The 15,821-nt window shown below is 41.4% G+C and overlaps 1 protein-coding gene across 15 annotated transcripts in view; it reads left to right on the top strand.

Annotated features, from left to right (window-relative positions):
• The window catches only part of SEMA6D (semaphorin 6D), a 320,069-nt gene that overhangs the window by 161,864 nt on the left and 142,384 nt on the right, over positions 1-15,821 (top strand). For 8 of the 15 annotated variants that reach the window (XM_087878227.1, XM_087878222.1, XM_087878225.1 and 5 more), the window contains one exon: positions 6,794-6,826. The exons of the other annotated variants lie outside the window; for them this stretch is intronic. The gene's annotated coding sequence lies outside the window, so the exon portion shown is untranslated. The remainder of the gene's footprint in view (positions 1-6,793; positions 6,827-15,821) is intronic. 15 annotated transcript variants of the gene reach the window in all.

Raw genomic sequence — 15,821 nt, 5'->3', positions numbered from 1 at the left:
TCCAAAAAAAAAAAAAACCTCTGAAGCTAATGTTTTATATCGCAGGGGGGAAACTAGGAAGGAGCCTAAGAAATTTAGCCTGAATATGGATTCATTAGCATATATTTGTTGATGAAGGGTCATTAAAAATTCTATTACAAGGTTGGCAATTATAGCCACACACTGCCAATTTTTTTAATTAACTGTGTGGATTTATTTAACTCTCCTTTTTTTTTTTTTTTCTGGTAATGCTGACCTATTGCCCAGTCGTACGCATTTGTGCTAAAGCTGTGATAGATGAGATAATTCGTCCGTAAAATGTTTGTAATGTTATTCTCCATTGTGCATTTTTCATGGAAGGAAGGAAGGAAGGAAGGAAGGAAGGAAGGAAGGAAGGAAGGAAGGAAGGAAGGAAGGAAGGAAGGAAGGAAGGAAGGAAGGAAGGAGTAGTGATGGGATATGGGAAGAGGGAGGGAGGGAGGAAGGAGTAATGATAGGGTAAAGGGAGGGAGGGAGGAGTAGTGATGGGGTAGAGGGAGGGAGGGAGGGAAGGAAGGAAGGAGTAGTGATTGGGTAGAGGGAGGGAGGGGGGAGGAAGGAAGGAGTTCTGGTTCTTGGGGTTTAATTCAAGCTAATGTTTGTATGCTTAAGCATAGTATTAATGATATACCGTAAGTTATAGGAGTACAAGGGAAATGAGGACTTTGGCCTTCAAATGCCTTAGCAATTCTGAGGGAAAGTCCTCCTTTAAAATGCTATACTCACCTTGCAAAAGAAGTTCAGTTTGTTTATAGCCCTTTTTTGTATGTTAACAATCTCCCTGCCAAAAATAAAACATGATGCAATTAAGATAGCAGTTAGGAAACCAAAGAGACTCATCTGCAAAAGCTGGACTTTGGCTCACTTCCACGGGGAAGATTAAAACAGCCTCTTGCTTTGGCTGCTGCTTTGATATGGAAATGACATTGGCTGGCTTCACTTCCCATGTTAAGCTTGGATATGTTTTAACCATGGTTTGTCGAATGAGCCCCCAGGATATGAAGCCATTCATCGTTCTTCACCAACAACAGTTGTGGATGTGTTAACTAAACAACCACACTTGATTTTCTTAATTTTTGGCTGCATCCTTAATTCCTAATTTTGATTCCCACGCAATGATTCCTGTTCACCAGTCAGTTGCTTGTGTCAGGTGCTGGAAATCAGAAGTCCAAATGTATATAAGGGTTTATTGCAAGCTTAAGCTCTCTACAAAAATCTGAACTACTAACGGTCAAAGCAAGTTAGCGGTCGATAAGAGTCAACGGAATTCAAGGTCGGCTGGAATTAGATCTTTTGTGGGAGCGAGACTAATGACGTGTTTAACCTCTCCCTCAGGCTCAACCTGGTCATTTCTTAAATCTCAGTGCTAATAAAAAGTATAAGTTCCCCTTGCACATACGTGCTAGTCGTTCCCAATTCTAGAGGGTAGTGCTCATCTTTGTTTCTAAGCTGAAGTGCCAGCATTGTCTGAAGATGTCTCCGTGGTCATGTGGTCGGCATGACTGAACGCTGAAGGCGCACAGTTACCTTCCCACCAAAGTGATCCCTATTTTTCTACTTGCATTTTTTACATGCTTTCGAACTGCTAGGTTGGCAGAAGCTGGGACAAGTAACGGGAGCTCACTCCATTACAAGGCGCTAGGGATTCGAACCGCTGAACTGCCGACCTTCCGATCGACAAGCTCAGCGTTTTAGCCACTGAGCCACCGCGTCCCCTTCAGTGTTCATAGTGGCTCCTAATTCATCCCTCCTCAAAGTTATCTCTACAGACAACAAAACTGATCACTTATAAGCAATGTAGAACATGAGCAAACCTATGATAAAGCAGCATCAAACTTTTGTTAGGCCCAAGTATGTTGTGTTGTATCTGTTTGTATCTGAGGCTATTATCTGAATGTACTCCCGCGTTCAGAATGAAGGATACCTTTACATCATTATGTTAAGAGGAGTCTTGCTGGTTTTGAGGTTTGATGGGCGGTGATTAATCATATATCTGTGTCATTATTTCACTGCAGATCACAGAGGTGGAACTCTTGGGGTTTTTTTCCCCCTGTTGGTACATGTTGCATTAAAGATTTAGGACTCGGTTAAAAACTCATAATATTGTCATCCATATTCCGTAAATCAGATCTGTCAGACCCAGTTTACACTGGAGAATTTTTTTTTTTAAAAAAGAGGCAGTGTGGAGAAGATTCATGTGTTCAACAGAGTTTATGAAGTTTTGGGTTTTAAGGAAATCTGAGATCTGGATCTGTCACACTATTTTTTTTTTCCTGATCAGCAGCTGTGGCCAAGCCAGAGGTAAAAAATGACCGTTTTCCATTAACAAAAGGCTTATGCATCAAAATAGGATTTTGATTTTCCTCTGTCCAGTTGTGTCCGATTCTATGGGAGGGTGCTCATCTTTGTTTCTTAGCTGAGGGAGCCAGCATTGTCCGAAGATGCTTCTGTGGTCATGTGGCCGGCATGACTATACGCCGAGGTGCATAGAACGCCGTCACTTTCCCACCGAAGTGGTACCTATTTACCTACTTGCATTTGCATGCTTTTAAACTGCTAGGTGGGCAGGAGCTGGGGCAAGGAGGTCGCACAGCACTCAGTTCTCAGAACTTTCCAGCTGACAAGCTCAGCATCTTTAACCACTGAGCCATTCCCTCCCCCCCTCCCCCCGGTCTTATGGAGTCGACCAAATCTCAAACTCTTCTGGTTCCCACAAGAGACCCTCAGAACAGAGGTGATATCGGTTCGGACAGGTTCTGACGAACCAGTAGCGGCGACTGTAGGTGGGGGCCCCGCCTGCCCCAGCGTAATTCCGTCCTATTTAACCACATTTTTGAACCTCAGCGCATGCACGGAAGGCCGGTCACCTGCGTGGAAGGCGCGTGGGGCGAACTGGTGGTAAGAATATATGAAACCCACCACTGCCTCAGAATATATGCAAATATACATCAGAGCTAGAGCTAACCTCAATAATTTTCCTTTCAGGTAACTAACATCCACCCTTTACCCTCCCTGGCAGGTTTCAGAAACCTGGCAGATTTCTGAATTTGGTGGTTCCTTCCCCTCTGCCCATCCCTCTCTCACCATTGCCCTGTAGATAACAACAAACCATCTTCCCTTTTCTGTGTGCTTAGGAAATGCCTTTGGATCATTTCCGCTAGTAATTTTAATGTTTAATAACTGCATATTTCCCTGTCTCCACTAATGGAGGACATCTGTGGCCTTAGCCTTTTAATTAGGTGGTAATTAGAATCTAAACAACATCTCTGACTTGCTGAAAATGATCCCGGTAGCACATGAATTCTCTTTGAAATCTCTCTCCCTCCTCCCTTTCTTGTTTTAAAGGCGTAGGTTCAGCTACGATGGGGAGAATTTTCCTCTCTCTGGTGGACTTTTCAACTGTCGAATAAAATTATGCCATCTGAAGGAGGGAAGGGCCGCAAATTGCCCATCAAGAGTTAGTTTTTAAATTGCAGACTCCACAGGAGGAACCCAGGTCTTCCTTCACAAGGAAGAGATGGCTTGTATTTGTGTTTAAACTGCAAGGTGGTTTGTTCAATTTAGGGGGGGGGGGTGGCTCAGGGTTAAAAAAAAAACGGGCTTGTCGGTTTGAGACCTGAGTGCTGTGCGATGGGATGAGTTGCTGTTCTTGCTCCAGCTACTGCCCATCTGGCAGTTCAAAAGCATGCAAATGCGAGTAGTTAAATAGGTACCACTTCAGTGGGAAGGGAACACTGTTCTGTGCACTTTGGCATATAGTCATACTGGCTGTCAGCTTCGAACTGAACCTGGCTGCCGCCATCTTTCTATTCCTCAATTGCCACAAAGAGGGGGAAGTGGGGGAAGGAGGTTGGAATGCATGAGATGAGATGAGATGATGATTAGATTAGATTAGATTAGATTAGATTAGATTAGATTAGATTAGATTAGATTAGATTAGATTAGAATTCTTTATTGGCCAAGTGTGATTGGACACACAAGGAATTTGTCTTTGGTGCATATGCTCTCAGTGTACATAAAAAGAAAAGATACATTCGTCAAGAATCATAAGGTACAACACTTAGTGATAGTCATAGGGTACAAATAAGCAATCAAATCATACTAGGAAACAATCAATATAAATCGTAAGGCTACAGCAACAAATTACAGTCATACAGTCATAAGTGGGAGGAGATGGGTGATAGGAATGATGAGAAGACTAATAGTAATAGTAATGCAGACTTAGTGAATAGTTTGACAGTGTTGAGGGAATTATTTGTTTAGCAGAGTGATGGCGTGTCCTTGTGTCTAGTTGTTCTGGTGTGCAGTGCTCTATAGCGTCGTTCTGAGGGTAGGCGTTGAAACAATTTATGTCTAGGATGCGAGGGGTCTGTCAATATTTTCACAGCCCTCTTTTTGACTCGTGCAGTATACAGGTCCTCAATGGAAGGCAGGTTGGTAGCCATTGTTTTTTCTGCAGTTCTAATTATCCTCTGAAGTCTGTGTCTGTCTTATTGGGTTGCAGAACCAAACCAGACAGTTATAGAGGTGCAGATTATGAGACACAACAAAGAGCTTTCCCATGAGAACTAAGGTCATCTCCACTGGCAACAGATAAGGTTGGGAAAGGAGTGTCTGAAGAGCCCACCAATTAAACCCAATTGGCCAACACGATCTGTGACATTTGGGGATGGGGTTATTTCCTAGTTTAATTATACTGAAATCACGGGAAAGATTTGGTTTTCCATTGAAGCTGTGCTGATATGATGTACTCAGTAAAGAAGACCTTTGAGAAAGAACTGAGTTTCAGAGTTCTGATTTGCTTGGTTTCATTAGTTGCTGCCTTGACACTGGCCACATGACCACGGAAGCATCTTAGGACTGGCTCCCTCGGCTAAGACATGAAGATAAGAACCAGCCTCTAGAGTAGGACACAACTGGATAGGGAAAATCTTTATCTTTTGTTCAGTTTGAATCCACACCTCTAAATCAACAAAGGGAAATATTATGCAGATCTGCATCTGTATCTAGTATAGATAAGTAGCTATTTTATCCCAAAGGTGCTTTTTCAAAAGGCAACTGGATTTCCTTTGTTTTTCCTTGAAAACATTTTGCTTCTCACCCAAGAAGCTTCTTCTAGTCCATGATTTGGGATGACTGAGGATCTTCATAGATATTTAGCTATTTTATCCCTGCACTAGGATGGCATGCAAAGTCTTTGTATACCAGACTTTGGGAAAAAAAACACAATCTGTATCAGAAATCAGACTGATTCCATCCCAACCATCACCCCTGAGTTTATCACTTAATAACCATGTGATTCATTTAACAACAGCAGTGATTTGGTTAGCAACTGTGAGAAAACATGTCATAAAATCAGACATGACTCACTTAACATAGCAATGGAAATTCTGGTGCCAATTGTAATCATATTCATGTTCCAATATCTCATGGGCTGCCCCAAAGAAGAGGGAGTCAAGTTATTCTCCAAAGCCCCTGAGGGCAGGACAAGAAGCAATGGGTGGAAACTAATCAAGGAGAGAAGCAACTTAGAACTAAGGAGAAATTTCCTGACAGTTAGAACAATTAATCCGTGGAACAACTTGCCTCCAGAGGTTGTGAATGCTCCAACACTGGAAGTTTTTAAGAAGAGATTGGATAACCATTTGTCTGAAGTAGTGTAGGGTTTCCTGCCTAAGCAGGGGGTTGGACTAGAAGACCTCCAAGGTCCCTTCCAACTCTGTTATTTTATTCTATTCTATAAGCTGAGGACTATCCATAAACTGCGCCAATGAATATTATACTGAATAGGTGTCGAATTCTTTGTGCCCATAGACTAGATATTTCAATGCTGAAATTAAATGCGTTGCTCTTAAGATGTTTTTCTTAAGTAAAAAAAAAAAAAAAAAGGACGGGAAATATCAATCCGAAGAAAATCTTAAGAAAACGAAACCGCTTGCAAATTGTCCCTGCGTTTTCTTTCACCGGCACTCCTTTTCAGGTTGAAACGCTTGATTATCCCTGAGCCGTTCAGAACGAAATGTTTCTATATCTAGTTACAACGTATAAAAAGGATATGTATTTATATATCTATTCCTATATAGCTGATTGCATCGAGAGCTCTTCCATCTGCAGGCTTTGTGACAGAACGTGTTTCGGTTTAGGGATGAATCAGATCTGCAAGGGAAGTGTTTTCAAACAGCTGGAGTTGGGGATGGTCTTTACACAAAAGTTGCAAAGCCAAACTTTAGCCCAAAGTATGTCTTATTCCTTCCAAAATGGACCATCGCCCTCTCGGTTACATTTGAGAATGGAGTCAGGCCAGCAATTTTTTACAAATATTCTTATCTACTTTGGAAATATAGTAAGCAATCTAAAAATGCATTTATAATAATAATAATAAAACAAATAAAATATACCCAAATCTCTTTTAAAATTTAACCAGCTCCCCAGATACCCAGGTGCTGTCCGGGGTCCTGAGCCTCAAACATCAACCTGAAACCGGGCGGCGTGAAGACTCAGGGAAGATGGAGGGAGAGCTGGAATGATAACAATTTTCCTAATTTTCAGTCAAGAGGCTTTCCAAATCTTTTCTGCTACTCCTAGTAATTCAACCTGGTATACCTCTTCTCCGCGTCTCTTATGTTGACATTGTGAATAAATGACATTGTGCTTTGCAAAACGTTGGAACTATATGTTGATACTTTTTTCCTTCTCTCTCTCTCTCTCTCTCTCTCTCCCTCCCTCTCTCTCTCTCTCTCTCTCTCTCTCTCTCTCTCCTTCTCCTCTTCTCTAGCTTCGGTATTCAGCCTCTGATTGTCCTCAGGAGGTAAGTCCTGTCCAGCTGGAGATGTAGTAATGTGTATTGTGCTGGCCAACATCACTAGCGCTTTCCGTGTTCACAAAGCGAAGCCTGTTTTAAAGATTGCTTATCTTCGGTCAACAGCACAACCGGTTGCAAGGTCTTTTAATTCTCCATTGGTTATTAATATCAACCCATTCATGTTGCAAGTCCATCAGACAAAAATCCAGGTAGTCCTAAGACTTACAACAGTTAATTTAATGACCACACAAAGATACAGTGGCACTGCAAGAATGACCGATTTTTCACATTTACCACCATTGCGGCAATCCCCATGGTTAAAATTCAGATGATTGACAACTGACACCTATTTATGACGGTTGAAGTCTCCTGGGGGTCCCGTGATTCCTTTTTGTGACCTTCTGACAAGCAAAGTCAATGGGGAAGCTACACTGACATAACCGCCGTGTTACTAACTTAACAACTATAGTGATTGACTTAACAACGGTGGCAAAAAAAAGTCGTAAAATGGGGGGAAACTCACTTAATAACTGTCTTACTTAGAAACAGAAATTTTTTGCTCATTGCGGTCATAAGTGCAGGACTACCTATATATTCCAAGCAGTCTTTTAATGAATCTAACATGCTCTGGGATCCGTATTGTCAAGCATTGCCATACATTACTTCTTCCGTCTCTGATGCCAATAATTTCCTACAGAGGACCAAATCTGGACTGTTGTATTACTGCATTGTCAATAGGGATGGTTTATGACTGCTGATTGATTTTGGATGCATGTTCTCATGAACTTTCAGAGTTTATGGCTACTACTGCCAATAACAAGGACTGTGCAAATATTAAAGGCTGTTTGTTCCAGTCTCCAAATCGAAATTTTTTCCCTTTCCAGCTGAAGAGTGCCAATTCCATTCCACTTGTTGGATGAAATTGGATGCATTCGGTTGGTTTGAACTGATTGGAAAATTTAATGCACGTCCACGGGTATTTTTCTGGTCCAAATCAAAGCGAATCAATATAATTTGGTTTAATTCAACAAGTCAAATGGCTCATCTGAACAGGAGCGTTCAGATCGAGTCAGTTAATTTGTACCCAACTGGGTCCAATTCATACCCTGTTAAAGGATGTTTAGGGTTCATATTTCCATGATTGATCTGAACATAAGTAACATATAATAATTAGTGTTACAAGGGCTGTTCTGTTATTGTCAAATTCTAGGTAGTCTATTTCTTGTAATGGCAGCACGTTAACTATTGAACTCTCTTTGAAAATGAAGTCTAGAAACTTCAGTTAATCTTCAGCAAGACAGCTACGCTGTGAACAAACTAGGACATCACAATATGGTTTAAAGCAAAGACAAGGCTTGTACTGTCAGTCCCTATGAGATTTTTATGAGATTGAAAACAATACCTGTATTAAAAAAAGAAAAGAAACGGGGGAGAGGGGGATTATAGCATGCTGGCCATTTGCCGTATATGAGGCAATGACTAGACCATTTCTGAGATTATATCAAACTGTTTGTTTCCGTCTTGAAAACCATATCAGTTTATAACCAAAATACAGGTAGTCCTCAATTTACGACCATGTTGTTGTTAGTTGCGAAGTTGTGTCCGACCCATCGTGACCCCGTGGGCAATGTTCCTCCTGGCCTTCCTGTCCTCTACCATCCTCTGGAGTCCATTTAAACTCACGCCGACTGCTTCAGTGACTCCATCCAGCCCCCTCGTTCTCTTTCATCCCGTTCTTCTTTTGCCCTCCATCTTTCCCAGCATTAGGCTCTTCTCCAGGGAGTCCTTCCTTCTCATTAGGTGGCCAAAGTATTTGAGTTTCACATTAACCCCCCCACCCACCAAGCCACGCCCACAGAACCGGTAGTAACAAATTTTACATTTCACCACTGATCTAATGTGAACAAAACAATGACTATCCAGACCCAAATTGCTCTAGAACAGAACAGAACAGAACAGAACAGAACAACAGAGTTGGAAGGGACCTTGGAGGTCTTCTAGTCCAACCCCCTGCTTAGGCAGGAAACCCTACACCACTTCAGACAAATGGTTATCCAACATCATCTTAAAGATTTCCAGTGTTGGAGCATTCACAACTTCTGGAGACAAGTTGTTCCACTGATTAATTCTTCTCACTGTCAGGAAATTTCTCCATAGTTCTAAGTTGTTTCTCTCCTTGATGAGTTTCCACCCATTGCTTCTTGAGAATCATCCTTGTTTAGATCTAATACATTTTGTGAAGCTTTCCAGTTCCTACTAGAAATGAAACAGTACTGGGGGAGGGGGGGGCAAAAAACCTCCCCTTAAATTAAATCCATTTTTTTCCAGTGACTGTCTCCTTGAACTATGACTGAAGGTACACACTAAAGCAGCTTCTTGGTGGTTGCATTCAGAAGTTAAGCAGTGAAACAAGACTGAGCTAAGGGTTAGATCCTTGGAGAAAGAAATACAAGAAGAACAAAAGACAGCCTGTTTTTTGTCTTCATGAAAGGATGAGCTCTTGACCTCTAAAGCTAGGTCACACAACCAGACCTTTTGTTCAGGTGCGTAGATCAAAGTGGCGCACCTTTAGCAAAAGACAGGCGTAATACAATATTTTAATTATGGTTTTCAGCACGCATTGTATAGGGCCCCCACAAAACACCAGGAGCTCTGGTGGCTCAGCAGACTAATTAACATCCACTTACATCTGCTGCCTGCAATTACTGCAAGTTCAAATCTCCCCAGGCTCAAGGTTGACTCAGCCTTCCATCCTTTCAAAGGTAGGTAAAATGAGGACCCAGATTGTGGGGGCAATAAGCTGACTTTGTATAAATATACAAAAGTATGAAGGCTATTGCTTAACGCACTGTAAGCCGCCCTGAGTCTCCGGAGAAGGGCAGCATATAAATCAAATTTAAAAAAAAAACCTGCCTAATTAACCAGGTTGTTCAGTTTTGAAGTACTATCAATCAAAGCTCTTGCTGGAATTCGTTTACAGAGATTACAATATGAAGGAGAAATACTTCACTTCGCTGTTAGTTGACTTAAAGGGTCATCTATAATACGATAGGTTTATTGATTAGCCTATAGGCCATATCAAAGCACAAAGCACAGCTTTTTGTTTTTCCATAATAATATGAACAAGTCATTTCCATGAAGATCTATCAATCTAATCTATAAAACCCAAAGTTGCATCCTTTTCCACATCAAGCACGAAGATCAGAAGCGGTTCCCATGCGGAAACAAAAGTACTTATGTTCTTTTCTTTCATCAGAGTAGTTAGTTTTGCCAATGCAGCCAAATGGATTGGATTGCCATCTTATTAATAGAGTTGGTTTGACCATGAAGGTTATCAGAAAAAGTGACTTGACCTGAAATGGAAGAGTATCGTTTTGCATTTACTCAAGGGCACATGGGCACTGTAGTAGTGGTGGGTTTCAAATTTTTTTACTACCGGTTCTGTGGGCGTGGCTTGGTGGGTGTGACATGGCTTGGTGGGTGTGGCTTGGTGGGTGTGGCAGGGGAAGGATACTGTAAATCTCCATTCCCTCCCCAATCCAGGGGAAGGTTACTGCAAAGAGCCTGTAGTACAGGCAAGAGCCTGTAGTACAGTGGACTAAAGCACTGTTATTAACATCTGCTGCTTGCAATTACTGCAAGTTCAATTCTCACCAGGCTCAAGGTTGACTCAGCCTTCCATCCTTTCAAAGGTAGGTAAAATGAGGACCCAGATTGTGGGGGGCAATAAGCTGACTTTGTATAAATATACAAAAGTATGAAGGCTATTGCTTAACGCATTGTAAGCTGCCCTGAGTCTCCGGAGAAGGGCGGCATATAAATTAAAGCAAAAAAAAAAAAAAAACCCATTTCCTCCTGATCAGCTGGGACTGAACAGATGGGGTGGGGCCAATCAGAATTTTTACTACCGGTTCTCCGAACTACTCAAAATTTCTGCTACCGGTTCTCCAGAACTGGTCAGAACCTGCTAAAACCCACCCCTGCACTGAAGTAACGCCTCTGCTATGGAACTCCATCTCCTATGAAATTTGATAGGGAACCTCTATTAACATTGGTGGAAGACGCATCTCTTCACTCAAGCCATCACCGTATCAACATTGGATGACTGATTTTCTTGTTTATTTCCCCCCTTTCCCTGTCTATCCTTTTAATGAATGTGCCTTATATTGTTTAAATTTATTGTTTTCATTATGGTACTGCATTTTATAATTCTATTGCCAACAGTCTCGAGATGCACTATATGGAAAGCAGTATGGAATTATAATATACAATATGCATGCTTCAAGCTTTGGTAGACCATTCTTCATGCAACTAATATTATTTCCCAGTGGGAACAAAACAGTGGCACTCGGCTTCAATTTAGAGCTCATGTCATTGCTTCTTTTACCACTCTATTTTTATTTGTCCCCTTCCTATGAGCTTTGTGTAACCCGTTGATGCTGTCTAGGCCTAAATTGGGAACGAAGCCAAGATGGGCTTTGGTGGGCCAAGCAAGATACCAAGATGAACTTTGATGTCCACCATGATTTGCTCATGCATTTCTTTCATTCTGAGCTATATGTAGATTAGTTGCCATTGGCCAATCTTCTCTGACATCATAGAAGGGTCCAGACAGATTCCCAGAATTGTATTATTTTTTTAAAATATTTTTTTTTTATGTTTTAAGACAGACAAACATTTAATACATCAATCCTCCCTTCCCTGTGACGTCTCAGTGTTATCTTCTAGGCTTCTTTTCCATCTTCCATAAGTTTCTTCTATCTTCATATTCATCCAAACTGTTCTAACAGTTCATTTCTAAATTCAATATTATAATCGTCATTTGTACATAATTATAGTATCAATCATTTGTATCTCTTTTCCAACCAACTATAAAAATAGTTCCATGTTTTAAAATATTCTGATTCCTCCTTATCTTTAATCATCAAAGTTAATCTATTCATTTCTGCACAGTCTAATTTTTTTTTATTACTTCTTCTTTCAAAGGTATTTTCTCTAATTTCCAATTTTGAGCATACACAATTCTTGCAGCTGTTATTATGTGTATAATCAAATATGCATTTTCCTTACTAATTTTTTCTGGAAAGATACCCAGTAGGAACAACTCTGGTTTAAATTCAATACATTGTTGTATCATTTCTTCCAGCCAGAATTGTATTATTGATACACTTCACTCAGAGGTAGTATTCAGATGGTTCAGACTGGTTCGCCCGAACCGGTAGCAGAAATCGCAGGTGGGGCCATCCATCTGCCCTGGCTCTATGCCATCCTATTTGGCTCGTTTTTGAGGCCGGGTGCATGCGTGGACGGGGAATGTACGAGCGAAGCGATTCTACATATGCTTTAGGTCCACCGTTTTGCCACCAAGAATAATTCTACTGCACTGAGCCTTTCTAGCTGCTGCTGAAAACTTAATAATGCTTTCCTCAAGGTCCCTTAAAATTATATAAACAACTGTGCACTTGTGAACACGAAAGATATTCTATATATATTTTACTGTAGGATATCATTTTTGAACAAAACCCTCCAAAAGCTTTCGCAGCCATTTAAATTATTCCCATTCTGAAGATGTCTTTTGGAAATAATGAGTTATTTCTTCTTTTTTTTTAAAAAAAAAATATATGTAATAATAGAAAGAGGTGACTACCAGAGAATATTGAAGCAGATTGTGCTACTTCGGGCTTTTTTTTTAAAAAAATAAAATAAAATAAAAAATACTTAAATTAAATAAAACCTTTTAGTCCCTCCGTTATATATTTATCTTACAAATCCATGATGCGGTGCAGTTTTTGCAGCTTTAATCCCTTTGAAAGAGGAACGCTGCTCCTGATTAGGAATTGTTATCCCTCTGTATAAAAATAAACACGATTAGCTTCAGTCATTCACTTAACCTGCTTGTAATTGGGAGAATCTACTGTACGCATCCTGTAGTTCAATTCATACCGTAGACTGACACATAATTACAGTACAAGCCATCGTATCTCTGTTAATTACCATTGTCACCATCGATCCAATTAACCAGGATAACTAGCTGAATGGAAACGGGAGTCATCAAAGCTTTGTTGGAAATCCCTCTTGCTTCGGAGAGAGGAGGCTTGTCGAGCGCCCATCGTTCAATTTGTTTCGCTTTCCCAAAATAGAAGGCAGAGACTTTGAAGTGAAGCGATATTTTTGTAGCCTATGAAGGACACACACACACATCCTTGTGATGGACATCCAGGTGGAGGAGGGGGGGAGCAGTGCCAGCATCTGTGTGTGATGGTGCCTTCGAGGGATGTATAGCAGCATGGCACTTTGAAGATGGGCTGTTTTCCTCCTTCTGTGAGGTAACGCCTTCCCTCGAGCTCAAATAAATGTCCCACCAGGGAGCTTGAAGTGTCGTTCCTGCCCCAAGGGTGAGTTTTAAAAATTTTTTGATCTAGCAGCACAAGGTCTTTTTTTTTTTCTCCCAGCCTTTGATTGGAACTCTTGAAAAAAATCTCCTTCTGTGCCAAAATATTTTATTGCTCAACATAAAAAGACGAGATCTTAGCCATCTATCTTCTATCCTCGGCTTCCATTTTATATTCAGAAGCCAACTGTAAGGATCACGGTTGAATCCTCCTGGACACCAGAGAGAGTTCTGGAAGAGTTTGTTTGTGTGTGTGTGTGTGTGTGTGTGTGTGTGTGTGTGTGTGTGTGACATACACAATTTTGTCATCCAAGACAATAAAAGCAAACAGAGCAAACGGAGGGGGGGAGGAAATATAGCAACAGCACTTAGCAATAGCACTTATATACCGCTTCACAGTGCTTTTACAGCCCTCTCTAAGCGGTTTACAGAGTCAGCCTCTTGCCCCCAACAATCTGGGTCCTCATTTTACCCACCTCGGAAGGATGGAAGGCTGAGTCAACCTTGAGCCTGGTGAGATTCGAACTGCCGAACTGCAGCTAGCAGTCAGCTGAAGTAGCCTGCAGTCCTTACACTGTGCCACCTCGGCTCTTATGATATGAGAAATATGAGAAATTGAGTGGTATTTTTCCTCTTTTGAAATAGATCATGCATGCCCTACCTATAAGCCAGATTGTTGTATGTGATGCCGACCTGCCAACTTTTACAGCTGTCCCTCTGCCTGTGAGCTTAATCATCTGTAGGAACCATGGCAAGTTAACTCCTGGTCATCTTCTCTCTCCATTTATCTTAATATTCTTCTACACTGTCTGCCAGACATTCTCCAATAGTTTTTACAGCTCTAGTGAATAGTAAAATCAGTTCTGGGCACTTTTAAGGCACACGAATCCTTGATTTATGTAACTTCGGTTTTTTCCAAAAAGGACAGAAATTGTATGGGGGATCTGTGTCTTATCAGAATAAACGTTGCAAGTTTTCACTGATAAAACCATTCCGTCCCACATTTACATTTAGTTGCATAGATGGGAAAATAGACAGAAAAGTTCATTTTAAGTTGATATTGTCGCAGTGCGCCCTTACATTGCAACAAGTTGCTTTAAAATACATTCAGCCGTTCTTTTCCTCTGAATGCTGCTCTGTGTTTTGGAGTCTAGTCATCTGAGCCAAGAACTGCGTCATAAAATTGGAAAAATATAAAATTTGAAAGATGGCTGCATCTGAAGATCTATACCTAGGAAGGAGAAATAGCCATAGCAATAGCAATAGCACTTATATACCGCTTCATAGTGCTTTTACAACCCTCTCTATGCGGTTTAAAGAGTCAGCATATTGCCCCCAACAATCTGGGTCCTCATTTTACCCACCTTGGAAGCATAGAAGGCTGAGTCATGCTTGAGCCTGGTGAGATTTGAACTGCCAAACTACAGCTAGCAGTCAGCTGAAGTAATCTGTGGTAAAGGTAAAGGTTCTCCTTGCACATATGTGCTAGTTGTTCCTGACTCTAGGGGGCGGTGCTCATCTCTGTTTCAAAGCCGAAGAGCCAGCGCTGTCTGAAAACGTCCCCGTGGTCATGTGGCCGGCATGACTAAACGCCAAAGACACACGGAACGTTGTTACCTTCCCACCAAAAGTGGTCCCTATTTTTCTACTTGCATTTTTTACCTGCTTTCGAACTGCTAGGTTGCCAGAAGCTGAGACAAGTAACGGGAGCTCACCCTGTTACGCGGCCCTAGGGGTTCGAACCTCGGCTCATCAGATTCCTTCAATCTCAATTGTCTTATCAAATGTGAAGTATGATCCTATAACACCAGCAGAACTCCATGAGAGAGCTAATCAAAGAGCAAACCTAGCATTAAAAAAAATATATCCTGTGCCTTTTTCTGATTGAAGCTGCTTTTTCTTCCTCTTTTTGATCAAACTGCACATTATATTAAAGCTACTGCCCAGCTACCTTGGGATTTTCTAGCTTTAAGACTAGACTGACCAGACCTTAATGGCAGGAGATCTTCAAACAGATGCTTGTTTGTTTTTTTTGGAATCTAAGAGTGTCCTTTGTACAAAAGTTGCCCATAAGCAACGTCTCCAATCAATGCTAAGACACCTAAGCGTAGCAGTTACACAGAGATTATATCAAGTCAGATAAACGTTATGGTATCATTGTGTCGCTCTGTTTCTCAATTCCATTTTCAGGGAAGTTGCCCAAAAGCTCTAGGCAGGAATTGAGCTAATACTAAATCCAACACTCATCCTTCGACTTAACTCAGAACCCCTGTGATCAAGACGATGCTGGATGTACCAGGAGATGCTAAGAGCCGCGAAAGGCAGAATTGCTGTAAATTGGGACACAAATCCTTCTTCCCTAATCAGCAACAGCCTTGAAATAGAAATTATTTCATAATTCATGCAGCCAGGTTTCAGACCCCAAACCCAAGAAGGACACGTGGTGAAACTTTCAAGGTGAAACTTCCAACTTCCAGCACCTATAGACAGAATCGTGCCAGGTTGAAGACTTTGTTATCTGGGTTGTGGTCCGCCAACAGCCTGCGGAGCTGGCAGTGGAGTCGGACAGTGAGGAGGCTGAGGAAGAACAGGGGCCAGTCCTGGAGTCAG

The sequence above is a fragment of the Pantherophis guttatus genome, chromosome 13, assembly GCF_059756535.1.
Source record: "Pantherophis guttatus breed Tessera chromosome 13, ASM5975653v1, whole genome shotgun sequence".
NCBI lineage: Eukaryota > Metazoa > Chordata > Lepidosauria > Squamata > Colubridae > Pantherophis > Pantherophis guttatus.
Note: the sequence above shows the minus strand (reverse complement) of the source record. Positions and strands in the feature narration are given on the sequence as shown.